This window comes from Syngnathus scovelli, chromosome 8 (assembly GCF_024217435.2).
Source record: "Syngnathus scovelli strain Florida chromosome 8, RoL_Ssco_1.2, whole genome shotgun sequence".
Taxonomy (NCBI): domain Eukaryota; kingdom Metazoa; phylum Chordata; class Actinopteri; order Syngnathiformes; family Syngnathidae; genus Syngnathus; species Syngnathus scovelli.
The window spans coordinates 3,399,587-3,416,983 of NC_090854.1; the positions used below are offsets into that span (position 1 = coordinate 3,399,587).

Genomic DNA, 17,397 nt, shown 5'->3' on the forward strand with positions numbered 1-17,397 from the left:
TCAAATAGTTTTGAAGGCAATTTAATGCATCAATTGTCTGAGTTAGATTCAAACGCGGCCCGACAAGTACAGGACGGGCCCGCAACCAACGAACAATTGAATGGATTTGAATCCAACAATAATCCGACTAGTCTAATTTAAACACATTCGTTGTATTACTTAATTGAAGTAAATATTTAAACGAATTAAATATTTAACGGGATTAAATTATCCTTCAAATAATTTTGAAGGCAATTTAATGCGTCAATTGTCCGAGTTAGATTCAAACGCGGCCCGACAAATACAGGACGGGCCGCAACCAACGAACAATTAATAGATTTGAATCCAACAATAATCCGACTTGTCTAATTTAAACGCCTTCATTAATCTTATTTATCACGGTCCGATTTTATACCATAATAATTATCTGTAACCGAATCGAATTGTCAAATCATATACAAACAGTCGATTGCATATACCATACAAATTAACGCACAACGAATTAAAAGATTATACAAGCCACATTTGTTGAAAAAGTATAAAATAGAATTACAAATCTTAATTCCCCAACAACTTGAACAATTTCACTCACTGATACCCGTACAAATAAAATCATTCAATCACGTAGTCCTTTTGATTATAAAACATAAATAAGTAAAGTAGGAAAAGGTAGCTACGAGTTGTATGCTATTTTTGGTGGAAATAAAGTCGAGTGATCAGTTCGCTTTTATTTCTAAAATTCAAATTTGGGAAATACACTGCTCAAAAAAATTAAAGGAACAGTTTTTTATTAGGGTATGGCATGAATTCAATTACACTTTTCTGATAAGGTTTTGGTCAGGTATGTGGTAGAGCGGGTTGTTAATCAGTTTCTGCTGCCTTGGTGTTGATGGAATTAACAACAGGTGCCCTAGAGGGGCAACAATGAGATGGTCCCCAAGACAGGACTGGTTTTGCAGTTGGAGGCCATTTCAAGTTCCTCCCTCTTGATCTTTTTTAACTGTTTTTCCACAAGTGTTGGCTTTAGCAAGAATCATTATCACGACTGGGAGCATGAGGCGATTTCTTAACCCTCCTGAAGTTGCGCAGACTGTCCAACTTCTCCAGGATGGCACATCCATGCTTGCTGTTGCAAGAAGATTTGATGTGTCTCCCAGTACAATCTCCAGAGCATGGAGGAGATTCCAGGAGACAGACAGTTACTCTGAGCTGGACAGGGCCGTAGAGGGTCCTCATCCCATCAGCAGGACCGATATCTGCTGCTTTGTGCAAGGAGGAACAGGTTGAGCACTGCCCGAGCCCTACAGAATGACCTCCAGCAGGCTACTGGTGTGAATGTCTCTGTCCAAACAGTCAGAAACAGACTGCACGAGGGTGGCCTCAGGGCACGACGTCCTGTAGTGTGCCCTGTGCTCACTGCTCAGCACCGTGGAGCTCGATTGGCATTTGCCATAGAACACCAGAATTGGCAAGTCCGCCACTGGCGCCCTATGCTTTTCACAGATGAGAGCAGGTTTACCTTGAGCACCTGTGATAGACGCGAAAGGGTCTGGAGAAGCCAAGGAGAGCGCTATGCTGCCTGCAACATCATTCAGCATGACTGGTCGGTGGTGGGTCAGTGATGGTCTGGGGAGGCATTTCCATGGAGGGACGAACAGACCTCTACAGGCTACAGAACGGCAGTATGACTGCCATTAGGTATTGGGATGAAATCCTTGCACCCATGGTCAGACCCTACGCTGGTGCAGTCGGTCCTGGGTTCCTCTTGATCCACGACAATGCCCGGCCTCATCTGGCAAGAGTATGCAGACAGTATCTGGAGGATGGAGGATGAAAGAATTGACACAATTGAATGGCCCTCACGATCACCTGATTTAAACCCAATAGAAGACCTCTGGGACATAATGTTTCGGTCCATCAGACGCCGCCAGGTTGCTCCTCAGACTTTACAGGAGCTCACTGATGCCCTTAGACCAGGTATGGGCAAACTACGGCCCGCGGGCCACATCCGGCCCACGGGACCGTTTAATCCGGCCCGCCAACCCTAAATAAATTGTATTATTAAAATTTTTTTTTTTTTTTTCGGTAATTTTGCCTGCAATGACTGCGTTTCCCCAGTAGATGGGGAACCACTCGCCTGCGCATTTACTACCGGAAGCCGTGTCAGAAAGCTCGGTGCACACTCACAAGTGCGTGTACGTACTCAGTAGTACGGAAATGGTGCACTCGCGCTCTATTTGTATCAGTGCCAAATTTAGAGCATGGGCTGTGACGACAGCATTCTTGTAATTTGTGCGCCGAGCTTTCGGATACAGTTTTACGCTAAAGCCACCCACAAATCCTTCCATTAAAATGAGTCGCCCAAGGAAAAGCAAGGTGGACACTGAGTGCCTAGTGTTTAAAAAGAGTGGCCAATTTGGCTCGACGTACGCGACGTGACGTTCAGCCACATGAACATCAACATCAACCCGTCACAGATCTAGGTAAACGGACCAACACCTCGGATCTCTCCTAAGAATTGCCACAACAAATTTTACTCCAGACTATGACACGCTAGCAAAAAAAGGGAGACCAACAACACTGTTCCCACTGAAAATGAAGGGGAGGCTTTCAAGTTTGTTCTAAAAAAATGCATTTTGAATATGATCTGTACAAATAGCAGGTATTGAAACTAGCGACCGTTCTCATTTTCAAACAATGCAGGATGCTCAAGGACATTGATGCACCACCTGTTTGTGACTAATCTTAACCTTTAAAGTTCTTAAGGCTTACTTTAAGGAAGTGTTTCCCGTTTCCTCACCTCTGTTACCAGGTGTTTGTGAGTTAAAACTCTGCTCTGATTTTCAGATACCCCTCACCGTGTTGCCATTTTGATTACTTTATTTGGATGTATGCTTTCACCGATTCTTCAAGATGATATATTTGGTCAGAATGTTTGCCGTTTGATGTGACCTCATAAGATAAACATCTTTCATTAATCTGACCTGCAGGCACTGAAGTGATGGAGACTGTTATTCATAATAACAGTGTCGTATTTTATGAGAATCACTGATAGCAGTTTTTTAGGGATTTGTTTCTTTTTAATGCTGTTAATAAATGCATTTGTTTTCAAAAAACTTTTTTTGAAGATCCATGCTTTACTACCTACTAAAGGCCAAAACCTTTTATGCAATGACTTTTACAGGTCGTTTATATTACTTCACACAAACACTACATCCATCTGCTCCTGGTTTGGCCCCCCGGTCAAAATTGAGAACCCAATTCGGCCCGCAAGTCAAAAAGTTTGCCCACCCGTGCCTTAGGCAGATCTGGGAGGACATCCCACAGGACACCCTCCGTCGTCTCATTAGGAGCATGCCGCGACGTTGTCAAGCATGTATACAAGCACGTGGGGGCCACACAAGATACTGAAAATAATTTTGAGTTGCAGAAATTGAATTTAGGCAAAATGGACTAGCCTGCCACATCATTTTTTCACTTAGATTTTTGTAGTGTCTTTATACTGAGCCCTCTGTAGGCTGAAAACTTATATTTCCATCAAAAGATGTGACATCCTTTTATTCCTGAGACATTAAACTGTCCATATCAGTATAGATATCTCAAAAAAGAAAATTCACCATTGAAATCTGATGTGTTTTCAAAGTGTTCCTTTAATTTTTTTGAGCAGTGTAGGTTGGCCTCGAGGGGACCGGCGTTCGCCCCACGGCTGTCCTACCCCCGGCTTAAACACGGAAAAATCCGTTTCCCTCACCTAGTTCTTTGTGAAATGTCGTCAAGTCCAATTCTTTGAGTAAATCCAAGTTAATCCAAGCAAGCGATCTTGCGTCTTATACTAAGATTTCTGAGGCTGGAACGAGTCTTGAAACTCTTGCGGGCTTCTTCACGTATTAATGCTCTTTGGGAGAGAGAAGCCCCGCAGTTGTCTGCGGTGGCTTTTTTATAGGCCTCTCTGCCCCCCCCCCCCCCAGACTGGCATCTATACTTCGCATAGCATAGAATTGCACAATCTCAGTTGATCTGTGAGGGTTGCGCAATCCCCTTCATTTTTCCCATGAACTATTTTCCACCAAAAATACAGCCAACATCCCGGTGAGCCCCCCTTTCCTTTTAAATCATTCAAAGCACTTTTCATGAAAATAAAACTTCAATGTTACATGTCAATAAAACATAAAATCATGAATCCTTGACTATACTGATTAAAACATCTCAAAACATTTGAATGAACCTTTTTGAATATTTTTACTGATTAAAACATCTCAAAACATTTGAATCAACCTTTATGAAAATTTCTTACTGATTAAAACATCTCAAGACATTTGAATCAACCTTTTTGAATATTTCTTACTTATTAAAACATCTCAAAACATTTGATTCAACCTTTTTGAAAATTTCTTAACACACCACCATAGTATCTAACGGTAGTGGGCACCTTGGTACAATTATGTGATAATATTGCTTTAAGCTGTTACTGAATATATGTAGCCAAGCAAAGAAATAAAATCAAAAATCCAAACATTTGTGCTTCCATGTGTGACTCAGAACCGACCTCGTGCTATTCTATTTATCCATATGTTTGCTAGTTCAGCTTGTTTTGCTCGACTGCCCCTTCTGGTCTCATGTAAAGGTTTCACGCCATCTCTTGGAAACATTTGGAATTACAGCAATGCCAATTTACCCAATAATTCTCTCCTCACATTTTGCACCACCTGCTGCTAAAATTTGGAATTTCAGCTATGTTAATTTATTCCCGGGAACAATCCAATACTCACATTTTGCACCATCTGTATTCCCCATCCACCATGTTACTTGACACTCTAGAGCAGCGTTCCCCAACCTTTTTTGTGACATGGTTAGGTGTCGGACAAATTTTACAGAAGGAAGGGGGGATGACGTCAGTGCCTCCCCAGTCATGAACCTCACCACATGTGATATATACACACACACACACACACACACACACACACACACACACACACACACACACACACACACACACACACATACACACACACACAGTGGAGCCTCGTTTTTTTAAATGTCCTGGTTCTCGAACAAATTGGTATTCGAACAAAAAATTCAAGATTTTTTGCTTCGGATGTAGGACAAAATTCGGTTGTCGAACCTTGCTAGGTGAGCTGAGAGGACCCGCATGCCAACTGACTACGTTCGTTTTTACATTCTCGTTACTCTGAGGATTGCATCAACTCTAATCCTGTCTCCAAAGGAAGCAATTGGGAGCAGTAAAGCCATCCTAAAACACAAAGACGCTCCATAAGCAATGCGACACTGAGCGCCCGGCGCGCTGCGGTTGCGCGATCGGACCAAATTAAGCTTGCTGCGCATTGAGGTCCACTTAAATTTTGGAAAGTACATTAGGACTTTGAAAATATTTTCTAAATTTTAGCGACCGCTCTGTCATAATAATGTGACCAGCGCGGTGCAGTTGCGCGGTCGGCGGCGTGCAACGGTTGCGCGTTCGGCGGTGCGCTGCAGTTGCGCGATTGGACAAAATGAAGCTCCCTGCCCACTGATGTCCACTTAAATTTTGGAAAGTACAGCAGGGCTTTAAAAATATTTTCTAAATTTTCAGCAACAGCGCTGTCACAATAATGCGACCAGCGCGGTGCAGTTGTGCGGTTGGCGACACGCTACGGTTGCGTGTTCGGCGGTGCGCTGCAGTTGCGCGATTGGACAAAAATGCGCAAATGAAAAATGCTTAAAGGCGGGATTTTTTTTAGCTTGGAACGGTAAGCCTTTCAGTTTAAGAAAACTTAAAAATCCTTTCTCAAAAAATTTGAATATTCCCAGCAATATTAAAATAATAAAAGGCTTGCAATATTTCAGTTGATTTGTAATGAACGCCTCCCAAGGCGTTCCTAGGCCAGCTGAGAGACATAGTCTCTCCAGCGCGTCCTGGGTCGTCCCCGGGTTCTCCTACCGGTGGGACATGCCCGGAACACCTCCCCAGGGAGGCATCCAGGAGGCATCCTAATGAGATGCCCGAGCCACCTCATCTGGCTCGTCTCAATGTGGAGGAGCAGCGGCTCTACTCCGAGTCTCTACCGGATGACCGACCTTCTCACCTTATCTCTAAGGGAGAGCCCGGACGCCCTGCAGAGGAAACTCATTTCGGCCGCTTGTATCCTGGATCTCGTTCTTTTGGTCACGACCCATAGCTCATCCCCGATCCGGAGAGGGCATTTCACCCTTTTCCGACCGAGGACAATGGATTCGGATTTGGAGGTGCTGACCCTCATCCCGACCGCTTCACACTCGGCTGCGAACCGCTCCTGTGAGAGCTATATTCTAGTTATTATTATTAGCTAGCTTGAAGAAGCCAACAGCACAACGTCATCTGCAAAAAGCAGACGCAATGCTGAGGTCCCCAAACCGGACAACGCCTCAGCTGCGCCTAGCAATTCTGTCCATAAAACTTATGAACAGAATCAGTGACAAAGGGCAGCCTTGGCGGAGTCCAACCCTCACTGAGAACGAATGCAACTTACTGCCGGAAATGCGGACCAAACTCTGACATAGGTGATACAGGGACCAAACCACCCTCATCATTTGGCTCGGCACCCTGTACTCCCGAAGCACCCTCCACAGCAGTGTTTCCCAACCTTTTTTGAACCAATCGTTCACTCACAAGCCAACACTAACAGCAACACACACATAAATTGAGTATGTGCCGATGCCACAACATGAAATCTCAAAATTCTCCGATTTGCCACGCATGCACGATTAGCCTTGCGGAAACTGACCTGTGGTTTGGTAATCCTGTTTACAATTCGCTCGGTATTTAATGTTGGACAATTTCTCATGGAACATTTCTCACGTGACACCGGTGTGCCGCGGCACACTGGTTGGGAAACACTGCTCCACAGAACTTCCCGAGGGACACGGTCGAACACCTTCTCCAAGTCCTCAAAACACATGTGGACTGGTTGAGCGAATTCCCATGCACCCTCGAGGATCCTGCCGAGGTTGTAGAGCTGATCCACTGTTCCACGGCCAGGACGAAAACCACACTGCTCCTCCTGAATCCGAGGTTCGACCTCCCGACGGACTCTCCTCTCCAGCACCCCTGAATAGACCTTACCAGGGAGGCTGAGGAGTGTGATTCCTCTGTAGTTGGAACACACCCTCCGGTCCCCCTTCTTAAAGAGGGGAACCACCACCCCAGTCTGCCAATCCAGAGGTACCGTCCCTGATGTCCACGCGATGTTGCAGAGGCATGTCAACCAGGACAGCCCCACAACATCCAGAGCCTTTGAAAACTCTGTTCCTCTCTTTTTAATTATGCCATTCTAGGTCTCACTGTCATTGCCCACGTGAGCATTGAAGTTACCCAGTAGAACAAAAGAGTCCCCAGAGGGAGCGCTCTCCAGCACTTAAAGGACCCCAAAAAGGGTGGGTACTCTGAGTTGCTGTTCGATGCATAGGCACAAACAAGAGTCAGGACCCGTCCCCCCACCCGAAGGCGGAGGGAGGCTACCCTCTCGTTCACCGGGGTGAACCCCAATGTGCAGGCGCCCAGCCGGGGGGCATACTAATTGCAATTAGTATGTCCACACCTGCTTGACGCCTCTCACCGTGGGCAACTCCAGAGTGGAAGAGAGTCCAACCCCTTGTACCGGAGCCCAAACTATGTGTGGAGGTAAGTCCGACTATGTCTAGTCTGAACTTTTCTGCCTCACGCACCAGGTCAGGCTCCTTTCCAGCCAGAGAGGTGACATTCCATGTCCCAAGAGCCAGCTTCTGCAGCCGGGGATCGGACCGCCTTTGGCCGCCGCCCAGCTCGCTTTGCACCCGACCGCTTTGGCCCCTCCTACAGGTGGTGAGCCCATGGAAGGGGGACCCACGTTTTCTTTTCGGGCTGTGCCCGACCGGGCCCCATGGGCGAAGGCCCGTTCACTAGGCGCTCGCCTTCGAGCCCGTCGTCCAGGCCTGGCTCCAGAGGAGGGCCCCGGTGACCCGCGTCCAGGCGAGGGAAAACTAGGTCCATATATTGTATTCATCATTAGGGGTCTTCTGGGCCGTGCTTTGTCTGGCCCCTCACCTATGGCTCTTTTGCCATGGGTGACCCTACCTGGGGCATGAAGCCCCAGACAACATGGCTCCTAGGATCATAGGGGCACGCAAACCCCTCCACTAGGTGACGACTCACGAAGGGGAAGACATTTATCCATTGATGAAAATAACCCTTAATTCATAAATACTACTAAATAAGTTACATATTATATTAATGTAATTAGATTATAATTATAATTACTTGATGTGTTGGAGGGCAAATATGAGGGCAGGTGTGGAATCAGTGCCAAAACAATCAAGGAAACGTGCGTGCATATACCGTATTTTCCTGACTTTAAGTTGCTCTGGAGTACAAGTCACACCAGCCGTACAATGCATACTAAAAAAGAAAAAAAAACATAAGTCGCATTTTTGGGGGAACTTTATTATACGAAATACAATACCAAGAACAGTGTTACATAAACAAACTAGGAACTGAGAACGTGCCTGACATGACATATTAACAGTTATTCAAATAACTATAACATGCATAACAAGTTTATATAACCACTCCAAACCAAATCACTCTAAATCATTAAATCCATCAAATCTTCTTTGTCCTCCGTGTCACTTATAAACAACGCGGCTGTTGACTCCGGAAGTACATGCGGCCCTGACGTCAGACTCATCGTCAGTTGTGGTTTCACTTATTCCACAGGCCTATCTACATAATTATATACAAACCATCCATCCATTTTCTGAACCGCTTAGTCCCCACGGGGGTCGCGGGCGTGCTGGAGCCTATCCCAGCCGTCATCGGGCAGTGTTAGGTTCAGATTCAGCAAAAGGATCAGCAGACAAAACCAGTGAGACAGAATGTTGAGTCTTTTCTCGCGAGGAGTGCATCCAGACTTACAGCAATCCAAAATACACTAAAGGTCTTGTTTACACTCCTCTCTTTTTATTCAGGAATGCCCTACCTACAATGTGAGACTAGCCCCTGATAGGTGGGGGGGAAAGCGTGGGCTTTGTCTCATGAGAGAAGAAACGAGATTCTATGTGAAACTAGAAGTCGCAGACAGGATCCCATGAGAAACGAAAAGTGTGCAAGGATAAAATGTTATGGGAAACAAAGTAGTCATGTGAAAAGAGTGCATAGACAAAATGACATGTGCAGATATCAACAACTTTCTTGGATTGTAGAAGGTCAGAACAGCATCGTTTGACTTGTTGTGGACTGGGTGATGTCTGCAAGAAGAAACAGCAAGCATTCTGCGCAATAACTTTATTAATATGTACTCATTAGGGAACGCATGATAACATATATATACAATTTATCTAACAATTCCCCCCTGTCTTATCATAAGTTCCCGGAGAACAACCCATCACCCATATGGCCACTTCAAAAAGATTTTCAGCCAAGGGATCACATTTCGCAAGAACTAACTTACACTCAGGAGGAAACTGAGTCATAATCGGCAAAGCTAGGGTCAAGAAACAAACCGGACAGGTTTACCACAATAGAGTCGCCGACCGGGCCGTCACTAGAGAAGGAACCCGCGTCGATCGAAAGGTCATCCCTTTGGAGCAACGGGAAAGTCTCAGCTGGTGGAGAGATAGCAGTTGTAATTAGTCTGTTAATTAGGGATCGGAGACAAGGGATGCAACAACATCCACACAAGGTCAAAATGGCAGAGAAAACGGCTATGGAGACCAGGGCAGAGGAAACCAGGGTGCGGTACTTTCCGAACACGTTCAACCAGTCGGTCCAAACCTCTGTGTTCACCCCACTGTGCTCCTTCATCTTCCCGTTCAAGGTCCGCAGGCCCTCAAGGGCCTGGGACAGGCTTCCGCCGGCTGCAGTATTATTCGGAATAAACGTGCAACATTGCTCACCGAACATGGCGCAGACACCGCCCTCTTTTGAGAGTAGCATGTCAAGGGCCATTCGATTCTGGAAAGCCATGAGGGAAGTAGCGGCCAGTTGGGAGTGGACCGCCTTGAAACCCGCCTCGGACCAGTTTCCAAGCCTCTGCACGTTGTAATGGACGTAGTTGATCCTGTCAACATTTTTGTTAATAGTACACCACCAACACAGGGCGGATTCAAAACCAGCTGCTATCTGATTCACCAGCTTATACTCATCCGGCACTCCTCTAGGAACACCAATGGCGTCAATGTAAGTTGGATTAGCCGCGCCCCGCCATTCGGCGTTTCGTTTCGTTCTCGGCCAGAATACGGGAACCACGGACTTAGCAAAAGATGTTAGATCATAAGACGACATCGGTATCAAATGAACAGGTAGCAATAGGGTTACCAAAGCGCAAATTCCGGAGCTGTCGAAAGGCAACCTATCATAAAGTTTGTTACTATTACACCAGCCATCTTTGCGGCCTGCTCAGCCATAAGAAGCCAGTTGTTGGTATGACCGCTTATCCCTGTGGAGGCCACAAAATAGCTGTCTACATCAGTGAGGAGCGTACTTGTGATTTTTGCTCCTGCTGACAGGGTGTATTTATTTGTAACGGGACGGTCTGCGACCGACATTGTTCTATTAAGGCAAATAGCAATAGGAAAGCGAGGATCGATTCCAGAGGACCAAGCCCACAGTTGAAAACCCCAACAAGAAGTGTTAAACAAGGTGGCATTTGGAGGACGAATTTGACCATCAGGGAGTGTAAGAGTCAAAAGGAGGCTTGTGCCCCGATTTATCAAAGTCACTCGTTTAGCAAAGAACACAGCCTCGTCACTGGAACCAGAGGGCCAATACTCTCGCATTTGTGTGGTGACAAGGGTGCCCCAGCCGGTGTTAACCGGGTGGCCAGTTAAATACCACCAATACCCGAGCCATTTATCTCCAGTAGTGGGGCGACCATTACGAAACCCTTTCAAACTTTTCAAAGGTAAAATAATAGAAGAAGATGTATTAGGAGCCACAGTAAACATTGAGTTATTATAAGCCCAAGACAAAAGCCATGGTACACAAGTTGGAACACGGACGGCTCCTGGAACACAAACAACATGATCAAAAGGGGATTTAGTGTCGCGCTTATGTCTAGCAATTTCTCCCCATGAGCCATATCGATTAGAATTAGCGTTAGCAGTCGCCTGAGAGAAGAATGTTCGAGGCTCATGGTACTCTATCCCTCCAAATAAATTAACCCCCGAAAAAAAACACAATGGTAACACAAACCAGCAAAAGCAACCAAAAACACATGGCAGACTTAGCGCAGGCCACAGCCTGATTAAAGCACTCACCAAATGACTCTCTAATGCCCATGTTTTTGGATCTCCTCAGAGTCAACACCCTGAGCTTCGGGTTGGTGTCTTGGAATTTGGCTTCTGCTAGCTTTCGTGTCAACCCTGGATCTTGGCACCAGGATCAGGCACTATTACCAGACTTTGCTCACCTTCCGTACTTTAGGTTGGGTCTGCAGAGATCACCTTTTTACAATGAGATAAATGAATCCACGTGTTGCGTTCGGCTATTTTCAAAGCATTAGGTGTCGTGAGTAGTACCAAAAAAGAACCTTCCCACTTGGGTGAATGCCAATTCTTCCTCTTGATACTCTTGATCAAGACCCAGTCTCCCGGTACCACTTTGGGGTCTTCCTGCAGAGAAATGGGTTCATCATCAGTGTTATTGGTTAGATTCTTTTGACGTTCCAACATTTTTCTCATGTAATCAGCTAACGTGGCTTCCTCGGGGATCTCCCATGTGTTCTTGAACTGAGGAAGCCTGTAAGGCCTTCCAAACATAGTTTCATAGGGAGTTAGCCCTGTTGTACTTGTAATATCTATGTACATTTTGACCAGGTCTAAGCACTGAGTCCATGGTCGTTTGGTTTCTTCCATACATTTCTTTAATCTGTTTTTTATAGTCGCGTTAGATCTCTCAACAACTGATTGTGGACGATAGGAACAATGGTTCTTTAGATTTATGTGGAACATTCTCCCAATGTGATCTGATTTACAAAATGTGGACCATTGTCGCTGTAAATTTTTCTCTGGAATACCGTATCTTGGAATGATGTCTTTGCATAAGGCCTTTGCCACTGTGAGTGCATCAGCATGTTTGGTAGGAAATGTTTCTACCCATTTAGAAAATGCGTCTATTATGACTAAACAATATTCTTTCCCTTCACATTTATGTAATTGGATATAATCCATATGTATTATCTGAAATGGATACAATGGAGTCGGGAATTTTCCTCTCTGAGGTCTTAAATTGCCTTGTGGGTTATGTTTAGCACAGATCAAACACGCTCTGCAAAATTGTTTTGAAAAAGCTGCAAAGCCGTATGTTGTATAAAAAGCCTCAACTTGTTTCACCATACCCCCCGTCGAGACATGGGTGACCCCATGACTCAAAATAGCAGTCCATTTGAACAAGTTACGAGGCAAGACAGGTTTGCCCAAAGGTCACACAAAAAGACCAACAGTGTTTTTAATCGCACCCCGTCACCCCAAGAGAGCCGTTCCTGGGAGGGGCTCTGAGACTGCATGTCAAGCAACACATCAGGGGAGATGTGTGACATCGAATCATGAGCTGTGAGAGACGAGAGGACATGGAGCAGGCCTTCTGCAGCGGCCTTCGCGGATTTGTCAGCAAAAGCATTTCCGAGAGAAACAGGATCAGAGCACGCAGTGTGAGCAGCACATTTGCAAACTGCTATCTTTAAAGGCAGCTGGACAGCGTCCAAAAGTTGAGTCAGTAATGCGGAATAGGTGACGGGCTTCCCTGCAGAAGTTATCATGCCACGGTTGCTCCACTGCTGAGCAAACACGTGTATTGTAGCAAAAGCATACTGACTATCAGTCCAGATAGTGACGGATTTGTTTACAAACAATTTGCAGGCCCCAGTCAAAGCAATGAGCTCAGCGGCCTGTGCAGACATATTGGATGGCAGTTTAGCAGCCTCCAAAACCATGTCGGCAGTAACAATGGCATACCCAGTAAGGGTCACACCAGATTCATTTTTCTTAGAAGTCCCATCAACAAAAACCACATGACCATCCGGCAGAGGCGTATCTTCCAAATCAGGCCGAGCCTTAGCAACTTGTTGGGCAGCATCGACACAATCATGGAATTCGCCATCGCCAGGAAGGGGAATGAGAGTGGCAGGATTGAGTGTCGTGCATCTTTCAACGGTCAGATGTGGCTGAGACAGCAACGTAGCCATGCAGGAAAGATGACGTGCAGGCGACAGAAAAGTCACTCACTCACTCACTCACTCACCCACTCGCTCACTCGCTCGCTCGCTCAATCAATCAATCAATCAATCAATCAATCAATCAATCAATCAATCAATCAATCAATCAATCAATCAATCAATCAATCAATCAATCACACAGGTGTTAATTAAATCGCAATTACATTGCAAGCAATTTAAACTCTAATGGAATATGTGGATGTCCATATCCGTTTCATCAAATTCCAATCCAACTTTACCTTTGTATAAGGCACAGGTGTCAAATTGTGCTTCATATACATGTGCCATCACTCGAATCGCAAATTATCTTCACTTTTAGTAATATGTTAAATTTCAAATATCAGACCAGTTTTTACTTGTCTGATTCGAAAGCGAGGTACTCGTCAGCTTATTCCGCAGCCCCCACAATATGAGGCGCTCACACATCTACTCGGGTATGCCAGTCATACCGGCCCTCCAAAAGAAGCATTGACCAAACCGCGGCCCGCGAACAAATGAGTTTGACACCCCTGGCACAAGGGCCTTCTCATTGATCAATCGCGTAATTATGCCATTCTAGGTCTCACTGTCATTGCCCACGTGAGCATTGAAGTTACCCAGTAGAACAAAAGAGTCCCCAGAGGGAGCGCTCTCCAGCACTTAAAGGACCCCAAAAAGGGTGGGTACTCTGAGTTGCTGTTCGATGCATAGGCACAAACAAGAGTCAGGACCCGTCCCCCCACCCGAAGGCGGAGGGAGGCTACCCTCTCGTTCACCGGGGTGAACCCCAATGTGCAGGCGCCCAGCCGGGGGGCATACTAATTGCAATTAGTATGTCCACACCTGCTTGACGCCTCTCACCGTGGGCAACTCCAGAGTGGAAGAGAGTCCAACCCCTTGTACCGGAGCCCAAACTATGTGTGGAGGTAAGTCCGACTATGTCTAGTCTGAACTTTTCTGCCTCACGCACCAGGTCAGGCTCCTTTCCAGCCAGAGAGGTGACATTCCATGTCCCAAGAGCCAGCTTCTGCAGCCGGGGATCGGACCGCCTTTGGCCGCCGCCCAGCTCGCTTTGCACCCGACCGCTTTGGCCCCTCCTACAGGTGGTGAGCCCATGGAAGGGGGACCCACGTTTTCTTTTCGGGCTGTGCCCGACCGGGCCCCATGGGCGAAGGCCCGTTCACTAGGCGCTCGCCTTCGAGCCCGTCGTCCAGGCCTGGCTCCAGAGGAGGGCCCCGGTGACCCGCGTCCAGGCGAGGGAAAACTAGGTCCATATATTGTATTCATCATTAGGGGTCTTCTGGGCCGTGCTTTGTCTGGCCCCTCACCTATGGCTCTTTTGCCATGGGTGACCCTACCTGGGGCATGAAGCCCCAGACAACATGGCTCCTAGGATCATAGGGGCACGCAAACCCCTCCACTAGGTGACGACTCACGAAGGGGAAGACATTTATCCATTGATGAAAATAACCCTTAATTCATAAATACTACTAAATAAGTTACATATTATATTAATGTAATTAGATTATAATTATAATTACTTGATGTGTTGGAGGGCAAATATGAGGGCAGGTGTGGAATCAGTGCCAAAACAATCAAGGAAACGTGCGTGCATATACCGTATTTTCCTGACTTTAAGTTGCTCTGGAGTACAAGTCACACCAGCCGTACAATGCATACTAAAAAAGAAAAAAAAACATAAGTCGCATTTTTGGGGGAACTTTATTATACGAAATACAATACCAAGAACAGTGTTACATAAACAAACTAGGAACTGAGAACGTGCCTGACATGACATATTAACAGTTATTCAAATAACTATAACATGCATAACAAGTTTATATAACCACTCCAAACCAAATCACTCTAAATCATTAAATCCATCAAATCTTCTTTGTCCTCCGTGTCACTTATAAACAACGCGGCTGTTGACTCCGGAAGTACATGCGGCCCTGACGTCAGACTCATCGTCAGTTGTGGTTTCACTTATTCCACAGGCCTATCTACATAATTATATACAAACCATCCATCCATTTTCTGAACCGCTTAGTCCCCACGGGGGTCGCGGGCGTGCTGGAGCCTATCCCAGCCGTCATCGGGCAGTGTTAGGTTCAGATTCAGCAAAAGGATCAGCAGACAAAACCAGTGAGACAGAATGTTGAGTCTTTTCTCGCGAGGAGTGCATCCAGACTTACAGCAATCCAAAATACACTAAAGGTCTTGTTTACACTCCTCTCTTTTTATTCAGGAATGCCCTACCTACAATGTGAGACTAGCCCCTGATAGGTGGGGGGGAAAGCGTGGGCTTTGTCTCATGAGAGAAGAAACGAGATTCTATGTGAAACTAGAAGTCGCAGACAGGATCCCATGAGAAACGAAAAGTGTGCAAGGATAAAATGTTATGGGAAACAAAGTAGTCATGTGAAAAGAGTGCATAGACAAAATGACATGTGCAGATATCAACAACTTTCTTGGATTGTAGAAGGTCAGGACAGCATCGTTTGACTTGTTGTGGACTGGGTGATGTCTGCAAGAAGAAACAGCAAGCATTCTGCGCAATAACTTTATTAATATGTACTCATTAGGGAACGCATGATAACATATATATACAATTTATCTAACAATTCCCCCCTGTCTTATCATAAGTTCCCGGAGAACAACCCATCACCCATATGGCCACTTCAAAAAGATTTTCAGCCAAGGGATCACATTTCGCAAGAACTAACTTACACTCAGGAGGAAACTGAGTCATAATCGGCAAAGCTAGGGTCAAGAAACAAACCGGACAGGTTTACCACAATAGAGTCGCCGACCGGGCCGTCACTAGAGAAGGAACCCGCGTCGATCGAAAGGTCATCCCTTTGGAGCAACGGGAAAGTCTCAGCTGGTGGAGAGATAGCAGTTGTAATTAGTCTGTTAATTAGGGATCGGAGACAAGGGATGCAACAACATCCACACAAGGTCAAAATGGCAGAGAAAACGGCTATGGAGACCAGGGCAGAGGAAACCAGGGTGCGGTACTTTCCGAACACGTTCAACCAGTCGGTCCAAACCTCTGTGTTCACCCCACTGTGCTCCTTCATCTTCCCGTTCAAGGTCCGCAGGCCCTCAAGGGCCTGGGACAGGCTTCCGCCGGCTGCAGTATTATTCGGAATAAACGTGCAACATTGCTCACCGAACATGGCGCAGACACCGCCCTCTTTTGAGAGTAGCATGTCAAGGGCCATTCGATTCTGGAAAGCCATGAGGGAAGTAGCGGCCAGTTGGGAGTGGACCGCCTTGAAACCCGCCTCGGACCAGTTTCCAAGCCTCTGCACGTTGTAATGGACGTAGTTGATCCTGTCAACATTTTTGTTAATAGTACACCACCAACACAGGGCGGATTCAAAACCAGCTGCTATCTGATTCACCAGCTTATACTCATCCGGCACTCCTCTAGGAACACCAATGGCGTCAATGTAAGTTGGATTAGCCGCGCCCCGCCATTCGGCGTTTCGTTTCGTTCTCGGCCAGAATACGGGAACCACGGACTTAGCAAAAGATGTTAGATCATAAGACGACATCGGTATCAAATGAACAGGTAGCAATAGGGTTACCAAAGCGCAAATTCCGGAGCTGTCGAAAGGCAACCTATCATAAAGTTTGTTACTATTACACCAGCCATCTTTGCGGCCTGCTCAGCCATAAGAAGCCAGTTGTTGGTATGACCGCTTATCCCTGTGGAGGCCACAAAATAGCTGTCTACATCAGTGAGGAGCGTACTTGTGATTTTTGCTCCTGCTGACAGGGTGTATTTATTTGTAACGGGACGGTCTGCGACCGACATTGTTCTATTAAGGCAAATAGCAATAGGAAAGCGAGGATCGATTCCAGAGGACCAAGCCCACAGTTGAAAACCCCAACAAGAAGTGTTAAACAAGGTGGCATTTGGAGGACGAATTTGACCATCAGGGAGTGTAAGAGTCAAAAGGAGGCTTGTGCCCCGATTTATCAAAGTCACTCGTTTAGCAAAGAACACAGCCTCGTCACTGGAACCAGAGGGCCAATACTCTCGCATTTGTGTGGTGACAAGGGTGCCCCAGCCGGTGTTAACCGGGTGGCCAGTTAAATACCACCAATACCCGAGCCATTTATCTCCAGTAGTGGGGCGACCATTACGAAACCCTTTCAAACTTTTCAAAGGTAAAATAATAGAAGAAGATGTATTAGGAGCCAC

The 17,397-nt window shown here is 46.1% G+C and overlaps 1 protein-coding gene across 7 annotated transcripts in view; it reads left to right on the plus strand.

Moving 5' to 3' along the window:
- The window catches only part of wdr4 (WD repeat domain 4), a 153,451-nt gene that overhangs the window by 37,128 nt on the left and 98,926 nt on the right, over nt 1–17,397 (plus strand). The window lies entirely within an intron of this gene.